This window comes from Cupressus sempervirens, chromosome 2, assembly GCF_028749045.1.
Source record: "Cupressus sempervirens isolate cs-2001-9-10 chromosome 2, ASM2874904v1, whole genome shotgun sequence".
NCBI lineage: Eukaryota > Viridiplantae > Streptophyta > Pinopsida > Cupressales > Cupressaceae > Cupressus > Cupressus sempervirens.
This window is the reverse complement of record NC_143119.1, coordinates 59,665,399-59,675,537: the sequence shown is the minus strand read 5'-3', so window position 1 is coordinate 59,675,537 and position 10,139 is coordinate 59,665,399. Positions and strand designations below refer to the sequence as shown.

Here is a 10,139-nt window from a genome sequence, read left to right as displayed (position 1 = left end):
TTGCTCGACACCTATTGGAATTTGTTTTCACTCAACTCCAACTAACTTTTTTCTCAGCTTGAACTAACTTTTCTCAGCACCTACTATCCAGTTGGTCAAGCTTGGCAAATGAACTTTGTTTAACTTATTCTTCTAAAATTTCTAAGTGTAGCCAACCATTTTGAAACCTCAAGTAGATCATCAATACATTGTGTTATCACTATCTTAACTGATCCTTGTACTTTATTACATTATCATAACTCAACCTTTCCTCTAGGTACTTTTGTTACATCTTGTTGATCAAATCTCCCTCATCAATCAACTAAGTGATAGGACTTGAAACATATAAGCAATTATCTTACCAGAAAATAGTAGGTTTGACATCAGTGACAAAAAAACTTCTTCAACAATCTTTCTAATCAATGATCTTTTCAATCAGATATCAAAATTAGTCAGTGTATCCAACCTTTACGACCTTAAGTAGATAATCAATGCACTATAACATCATTGTCTTAACTAATCTTTGTACTCTTTTTTCATACCATAACTCAAAATTTCCTCTAGGTTCTTTTCTTATCTCATTTGATCAAAACCTCCTCATCAATTAAACAAATGATAGTACTCAAATCAACTAGGTAGTTGTCTTACCAACAAGTGGCTTGTTTGACATCAGTGACAAAATAATGATTGAAACAAATTCTCATACTTGTATCAATCTAGTTTTAACAATAGCTTCAATTTATTTATGAATCTAATAGTTTTTCTCTTTTCTTAAAAGGCAAAATTTTCAAATTAAAGAGTTAAAGGATAAACTCATCAATGCCATGACAACACTTTTTGGACCCAACGTCTTTCAAAGACTTAGGCTCCTTGAGAAAAAAGGCCAAGATTTAAAGTATATTAGGTACACCAACAAGACCCAAATGAAAAACAATGCTTGTTATGAGTGGCCCCCTATATTCTTATTATTGAGTGGGAGAATCTTAAAAAAGATGCCACTGAGAAAAAAACAATGCATTAGAAATAGTACCACACAAGGAAAGAAGGTGTGTCATAATATTAAGAATAAAATTATGTACTAATTACTCTTGATACTTATTTTATCTAATATATTCAAAATTCAAATAGGTTGCTTGACACATAAAAGGCAATCGAAGCAAGAAAACAAAAGTACGACCAGCACAAGCTTGGCATGGGTGGATATTCAAAACTTGTTGCATGAATTGTAAGTATAAGTAAATGAAAAATTATATCCAAATATTTATAAATTGAAAACAATTTGGTCTTGATGAAATTGATTGAAAAAATAATTCATGATACCAAGAAAAAATGTGGGCCATTGATTTTTTTAAATAGTGTTTGAAGAGGACAAAAAATTAGCCTACAGAAAAGGCTATACAGTTATGATTGAACAACTCCAAGCAATGAGTCTGCAAGGTTCTTCTATTGAATCTATTGATGAGGTAAATAAGTCAACTAATTTTTATTTCAAATTGAATACTTTAGCAATTACTATATTTGATATTAAGCTCCAAAAATATAAGTCATTACATTTTTCCTAAGTAAGGAAACAATGATTATATATTTGTTCAAAACTTTAAAGTGAATATATTTATATGTATTAAAATGAATGATTAACATTGAGATATATTTGTCTTGTATGTATATGTATATTTTTTTGATAAATGCACTAATTATTTGCATTGGATTGTAGTCTGCCAATCCTGATACACCAGTCGAGCACCATGGAGGCATTGAATCAAATGTGGATTGTAGTACTAAAGGTATATATTATCTATTTGATTTTTTATTTCTAAATTATTAATAAAAGTAAACATTTTAAATTTAATTTGGTGTAGTAATACAAATTTAACTATAATATGTGTTGGGATTAAGAAAACATCTTGTATTGCAGTTGTAGGGGATGTAGAGGTTGTTCTTGATGAGCATGTTGAGGTTCAAGCTGGTGGACAAGATGATGTAGTTGGACAAGGTAAAGAGCACTACAATGTACCTTTAAAGTCTCAATTTTTTAAAATTTAACCCTTGTATTTGTTGAGCTCCCTTCTTTTCCACCATCTATCTCTATATGCTAATATAGTGACGCTCCATACCATAAAGATAACATGCATAAATTCAAATAAATAATTGAGGGTTATTATACCATAAGCATAAAAAAATTGAAGTTTTTTAAGTCAAATTGGGGTGTTTATTTTGTCAGGGGCTTCCACTATATGCATTTTGATATAGTAGGCATTGAACCTACTTCATACCATAGCCTCTTTCTAGTAGGCCCATATGTTTGTGGGGCCCTATAACTTTAGGTATGGCCTAGCCTATCACCTATTGATTGATCGGTACGTATGGGGCCCTTAAATAGATTATTGTCGGTCCCTTTCAAATATAAGGGTAGGGAATGTTCTATACATAACATGCAAGAAGTACGAGATGCTTACTATTATTTTGCTTGGGAATCAAGGACTGCCACTCCATCCTGGGGGTGTAACAGGGTGAGGGTATGGTGAGGATATGGTGATGGAATGGAATGATAGGGCATGAACTGAGACCAGAATTGATGAACTAAGACTAGAAGTGTTGGTTCACTTACATCAGAGGATCCACCTTTGCAAAGGAAAACAAGATCATGATGAGAATAAATATCAATGACGACATGGATATACCTCTGCTACAATATAGGGAAGGACAAAAAAAGAAAAGAGAAATGATTCATGTGCACTTATGTAACCTATGACTGATGTTTGTTTCTATAAGTTTTATTTATGTTCTATTGAATGTTCTAATAAATGTTATGTTTTATGTTAATATGAATGTTCTAATGAAACTTATGTGTTAATGAATGTTATCATGTTATAATTCATGAATGTTACATTTTATTAATAGAATGAATTCATTTTAGAAGTTAACAAGGAATTTAGATGTTGAGGTGGGGGGGGTGAGGGGCGGGCGGGTGGGGAGATGAGCTTCCACCTTCACATAGTTGGCCCTGATTAGTAGAGAGTATTAAACTATTCTCAAAACCAAGTGAAGATCAACATTAACCTATGATTGCATGACAACTAACTATGTAAATCTCTTTGTTTCAAGCAATGCAGAAGGAAGCCATAGTTCAATATGTATTCTCAATTCATATGCATATGACATCAGATAGAGTTGAAAAACCTAACAGGTTTCCATTTTTGTTAGAGGTCTTTAATTAGCTATTTAAAGTTATAGACCATCACAAACATTATAACTTTGACCCTTATAGGCAAGGGTAATGTCCTTAGCATGCAAGAAAATCAAGACTTTCTATGCGTTGGCTTGCTGAGGACATTCTCTCCTCCATAGCAACTAGAGTTCTACTATTCATGATGGCCTATAATTTTAAAAACTTAATACACTTATTAAATAAATGTAAATATGGTAGGTTTTTTCAGCTCCTCCTATTATCCATGCATATAGAATACACTTGCACATGCATTCTCGATTCAAAGTGGCATTGACAAGTTTATCAAATCAATGGTATGTCATTCACATCTACAATTTTTCATTAGCAATTTTAGTTAATTGCTAGGCTATTATTGTAACCTATGCATATGCTTAAACTTAGTTTTGGGCTCTAAAATTTTAAGAAAGTGAATGAATTCTTTTTCATATTTGCCTACACATTGCCACATTACATAGCCTATTAATAATATCATTTTACATATATTTTCAATGTCAACCAACAACATAAATTCAAATCAGCAATCAGTCAATAGAGGAAAAAGAATACATAGTATGAGAACTCTATAAATTATGAGATCAAATACATAAGAAATCTCAGTATTGAACATTAGTAACCTAATGAAAATGTTCATGCATCTGATAAAAACTTCTATCTAGATATGAGAGTTTAATGTTTATGGTAAAAGTGTCTAGGATCAAATATTTGAGTTCAATGTCTGAGATGAAATGTTTGGCTATGAGTATAGAAGTGTACGTCACATAGGATGTCTGCTGGAGGAAGTGGTCTATGTCTTCATGCCAATGTTGCACAAGAATTCATTCACTGATGAGGAGAAATAATGGAAATAATATATTTTATATATATCATTGAGGCCTAACGATATTGAAATGCAAGTAGGGGGCAATAGAATTTCCATACATATTACTCTAACTAGTCATTTATTGAGTGATCATTTTCTCCATGAATTCCTTTAAGTGTTAAGTGGGGAAATTATTTTGGCATTTCTTCTTCATTCATTTTACCTTCATGTACTTCATATTATTTGGGATCATGACTATGGTAATCGCCCATAACATAATGTTATTGCAGTTACAACAGGACCTTTCTTCATGATGCCAAATATTTTCTTAGGATTTATGATCCCTCATCAGGTAAGCTGCCTTGTCCTCTATTAATAAATTATTGACTTATGTTGAAGTACAATCTAACAAATAGGATGGGTACCTAGAACTTGATAGATGATTCCTCCTTGGGGGAGATGGTGTTATCAGTTGAACCCTACAGCTTGGACACTCTATGGCCTTTTGTCCTTGCAATATGGAGATGTGGAGACCAATTTAAGGATGACATGAAAAAGAAATGGTTAAGTGTATAAATTTTCTAGAACCTATGTCAATTATTTTAATCTAAAACTTATGTCAACTTTTTTTAATTACATGGCAATTTTCTAACATTAGATTTTTCTACTCTAGTGCTTCTTGATGGTGACAAATCGATTGTGGTTTCCACATATAATGCAAACAAGTTTACTAGGATTGCATTAAAATATAAAGTGAGGTATGTAGTTCTCAGTACTTTTCTAATATATATAGATAATGAAATCTATAGATAGAATTTAAGAGTTCATTATGCTAAAATATGGGTTACTTCAGCTAAGAGATCATAAAATTATTGCTCTCAAGTGAGGTCTTGAATAATTTTGGATATTTCACAAGGATTATTGAAAAGGATTAATGATTTTGGATATTTATTTTTATGGTTTCAAATGTACAAACCATTTATCCCAACATCTTGATTTTGCAATTTAGTTTCGTCAAATTTGACTTAATAATTTTAGCTTCTTCCTTAAGAATGACCCAAGTTCCAAAGTATGATCATCACCTTGCCAAACCCATATGATATGTTTGAGAGTAGGTTTAAGCTGTTGATCATAATTTTTCATATTATATTGTATTTCGATTGGCTTTTCTCAACTCTACTACAAAGAATAAAGATGTCACCTCAAAAATCTTTGAAAAAGATACCAAATTACCTTTGCTTCCATTCTTATTTCTTTGCATCTTGATTATGCAATCTATTTTCTTCATATCAAATTTCAAAATTTTAGCTACTTCCTCAAGCTTTGTTCATATACTAGAAAATGATTGAGTAGATGTAAAGCGCTTCTCACTTTTTGCTATGTTTTTCTCTTCAAGTAGATGTAATAGATGAAGCCATGAGAAAAATAAATGACATCAAATACATTTTAAGCTTGACAACCTCTTTACATGGGTCTTATAAGGGGATTAATTATGACCCATCTTGAAGCTCACTTTGTCAAAAATTCTACTAACAAGGTCATATCCGCTATCTAAAAAAAGGCTCGCATTGTGTTTTGAATAATGGAACTTCCATCAACTAGGGAATAATGAGTGAGGTTTTAGGTTGGGGATCTAATAATGTGTCTGTTATCCTTCTAACATTGTAAATATGAAAAGTAAGATGGAAATTTAATTTATCATTTATATATCGTATTGTACATCACCATCAGATTGGGATCTTGAAAAGGTAGACAACTAGCCATCAAAAAAACAAAATAGCCCCTCATGGCCATACGTCTACCTTGGCACCATCATAGCATTTTCTTGTAATCATCTCTTATGAAACATAGATAGGAGTACCAAAATATTTATGCAATAGACCATTGTGGTTGAGTTTTTGAGTAATTGAACTTAATCCAAAGTCAAAGACATTCCAATTGGTTCTCTGATCTAGACTCAACTTTTGTAGTTTCAAATCTCTTTAATAAACTCCCATGTTGTCAGAAAAGTCCACTACATTGATAACTTGTTGGAAGGGTTTAATTGCTACATCCTCCTTTATCTTTCCTTTGGAAACTTTTTTGTAGAGTTCTCCTATAATACATTCCATGTCAAAATATATTTGGGTATTTCTTTCCATGACTTAATATAGTTGTACAATGTTGGGATGCTTGACCAGTCTAATCATAGTTGTGCAATGTTGGGATGCTTGACCAGTCTAATCTTAATGTATGAATTTTCATGATTGCTATCATTTCCACCTTCAATGTAGTGGTTGTGTTTCTTCTTCAATCCATCAGATGGAGCATTGAGTTTAAATGGCCACAAAAAAAAAATTGCTTTCATAAAGTTGGGGCCAATAGTAACAATCTTGTGGATAAGATCTTCAATACAAATTATGCCATATTTACCTAAACCTATTCACAAGAAACAAGGTATAAATAATAAGCATTGGTAAAGCATACTGACTAACACAAAAAGGCATCATGAACACAAGTAACTTTTCAATGATAGAGTTGTCAGACAAAGGAATTCATTGCTTATCAACCTTTCCATAACCTCTCTTGTAAATCAACTCTCTTATGCTTTTTAAAATTGGATATCTAGAAAGAATTAAGCAAGAGAATTAAATAATGTTAGACATAAGAATCTATGAAATAAATAAAAATTGATCTACTTAATGCCTATAACTGACCAAGAACATGCTGAAAGGTCACATATGGCTCAAACTGATACAACATGTTCATTGTTGCTTTGTTCACTTTTAGAAACACACCATTGAAGATTTCAAATGAAGTGCCATAGCGAGTCAATGTCATTAGAATATAGTATATACATCCAAAAGAGATCACTAACCAATATTTAAGAAACAAAAAGTGCAAAAGAGACATGTTGAGCTGAAAAAGGACCAACCTGCCGCAAATGCAAAAGTTGCAAAATTGTTCTTGTCTTTGGATGCATATCATTAATACTGAATAAGAAAAATAAGAAACTCAATCAAAAAAAAAAAACTACAAAAGAACTTATATTAGAATTTGGGGAAGAATAATAATTTTGGGTTCCTCTTTATTTAAAATAGAAGAGATGTAAAAATATTATAATAAAATCTAGAAAAAAACATTTGTTCTTTTTTATAAAAAATAGGCTAGGGAGCTAATAGTCTACCAAATCTATCACTATATAAAGACCAAGAAAGTACAAGGTATATAAATACTACAAACTAGCTACTTACCCACATATATGACTGATGAAAAATAGCTTAGCTTCTGGCTCAACATAAAAGCCTCCTTTCATTTTTGCCTCTCTCTTTAATCTGATACCCTCTTATTTTTTATTTTTGTCACAAAGTACACATGAAACTTACTAAGTTACATTCCCCAACCCTATATGACATGATGACATATCAATCAAAAACCCATCTCCTTGGTGACTCATAAATTGATATAAAACTTGCCAAAAAGAAACTAAGGTACACACTTAACACTAAATGGAATGGTGACACATCACTCACAAATCAAGCAATTTATTACCTACTCTATATACTCCTTTGAATATTCCTCAGCCTTATTAAATATCAATTTGTGGTTTATAACATTTTTAACTTTTGCAACTTCTAACTATTGCTTCTTGTCATTCTCACATTCTTCGTTTCTTTTCCTCTTCTTCAGAACTGACTTAGGCATAAGCTTTGCCTCCTCCAAACTCATATATGAAATAATAAAAAAATTAAATTATTTGGCAAAATTAAACATTAAACAAGAAAATGCTTTTTAGAAGCACTAAGCAATTCAAAATTTATGTGGCAAATCACCATAGTATATCAAATAATTAAAAAACAAAGACAATTATAGTTGTTAAATATACATTAGATGTGTTGATATGGGTCTTTATGAGAGTTGTAGATTGGTTTAAAATGACAATTAACTCTTAATAATTTGACAAGTGAAGCAATTGTGTTGGTCTCTCCATGTTGAACACTACTACAAAAAAGGCACTGCTTATCATAAAATATTCGTTAAAGAGTTTTAACTATTCTAGATTTTGAATGTGGAAACAAGCACTTGGGTGTGCTTATGAAGGCAAGCAAAGGCATTTGCATTTTTATTTCAAAATTTTTACATTTTAGTTTTTCAAATTACTTAACTCACTTAACTACAATTTATTGGAGAGCTCGAAGCCTCTTTGATAGCAGAAGCAGCCTAGGCATTACAAGCAACATTTTTTTTATAAATAATTCGACTAGCCATCACAATTGCTACAACTAGCCATCACTTGCACAACATAGTTGTCACAAGAACATCACAATTATGAAGGCTAATCTTGACAAATCAATGTCACTTCCATAACGCAACTATTACATGGATGTCACAATTGCAATGATGGACTAGAAGCTTAAGACATCATAATCACAATGGCACACTATTAAAATTATGATTTCATCAACAAGAGCTCTTGCCCCTTCTTTCTTCGAACTTAGGGTAGTTTTATCCATCACAATTAAAACCGATGACCTTTCCATCACAATTTGTGACAACAAAAGTCTAATGTCCATCCAACGAGAGCCAATTCATGGTTATGTAGCTTGGGTGACAAGTGGAAACCATCACAATTTAGGTACAAATAAAGTAGTGAGAATGATCTTAATATGGTTATAAGGCCAAAACATTTTGTAGATGTTAACATATGCATACGTGTCAAGGGCCTTCGATAGAGAATGGCTCTTCTAGGAAGGACCCTAAAGGGAGCACTTCATAGAAGATGAAGAAATAACTAAGGATCTAAGGACCCTCAAGAAGCTTACTGGTCCCGATGTGGAGATGTCTTTAAGGTTGGGTTAGAATAGAGGGTAGAATAGTGAAATATATTTTATTAAATTCTAACATTAGTTTTGTAGGTATTATTGTCCTTGCTAGTGGGGATATTACAGTAGTATCAGAGCATGATCTTGTCATCCTGTAGGGTTAAAGAGGATCTAGAAAAATAATTTATATGAAAGACTAATGTAGAAAATTAATTACTATTAGAAAAGATTCAAACATATCCATGATAGTAACGTAAGAATTCAGACTAAAAGAAATATATATTTCAACTCAACAGAAGAAATTATCTAATTTCTTGAGGACAAACAATTTGATGAAGGGTAGACTGACATATCCCCGCTTTAAGATACAATTTAATAATAATAACATAATACAAAGTTAGTAAATAAATAATCATAATAAAGTTATATTAAAATTAATATAAAAATAGGAAAAAAAATTATTTAATCTATATTATCAATGAAATAATATTTAGTATGATATTTTCAATAATTTAAAAATAATAAAATCAAAATGAATAAATAAATAAATAAAATATAAGAGACAATATTGTAAAAATTATGTTAACATTCAAAATAGAATTTAGTAATAAATAAAATAACCTAGAATAATATAAATTAACCAAATCTAATGAAAATTCAAGAGATATTTAACAAATAGACATGACTTCTTAAATTTAAGATATAAAAGGGAGGAGAGTTTATTTAGAGAGGGAGAAAGGGAGGAGGAGACAGGAGTTCAAAAAGGAAAATGGAAGAGGAATGTAATATGAAAAAAATAAGGAAGTGACTTTTTGAAAATTTATCAATGATATTGAAATGATGTGAACCTTTGAAAGGGTCATAATTATGAATAGTTGTGACTCTTAAAAAATGTTGTAATTATAAGGTATAAGGAATTTTCCAAATAATTTTAGTTATGAAGTGTTGTGACTTTTCAAAGGATTTGTATTATGAAAGGTTGTGACTCTTGGAAAGGGAGAAATTTTTAAAAAAAATAATCCTTTCCTTATCATTAGAAAAGGAAGAACTTTTGAAAGAAAATATAGAGTTGAGATAATCTAGAAGGACTAATTCATTGAAGGGTTGAATAGTGATAGAGCCACATGGACCAAGAAAAGAGGAAGGTAAGAAAGGAAAGAATTTAAAGGTATGTTTATGGGTTATATTTATTTAATTATGTTTATGGATTTATTTATTTTAGTGAATCATACTTGTGGATAATTTATGCATATACATATGCATATGTAAAGATGTAGATTGAAATAGATAACACATATGACTTAATGCTTAATGGTTTAAGATCGAGAAA

The 10,139-nt window shown here is 30.9% G+C and overlaps 1 pseudogene; it reads right to left on the bottom strand.

Moving 5' to 3' along the window:
- Window positions 1-6,192: 6,192 nt before the first annotated feature.
- LOC149571053 (large ribosomal subunit protein uL30y-like) lies at window positions 6,193-7,715 on the bottom strand (annotated as a pseudogene).
- Window positions 7,716-10,139: the final 2,424 nt, after the last annotated feature.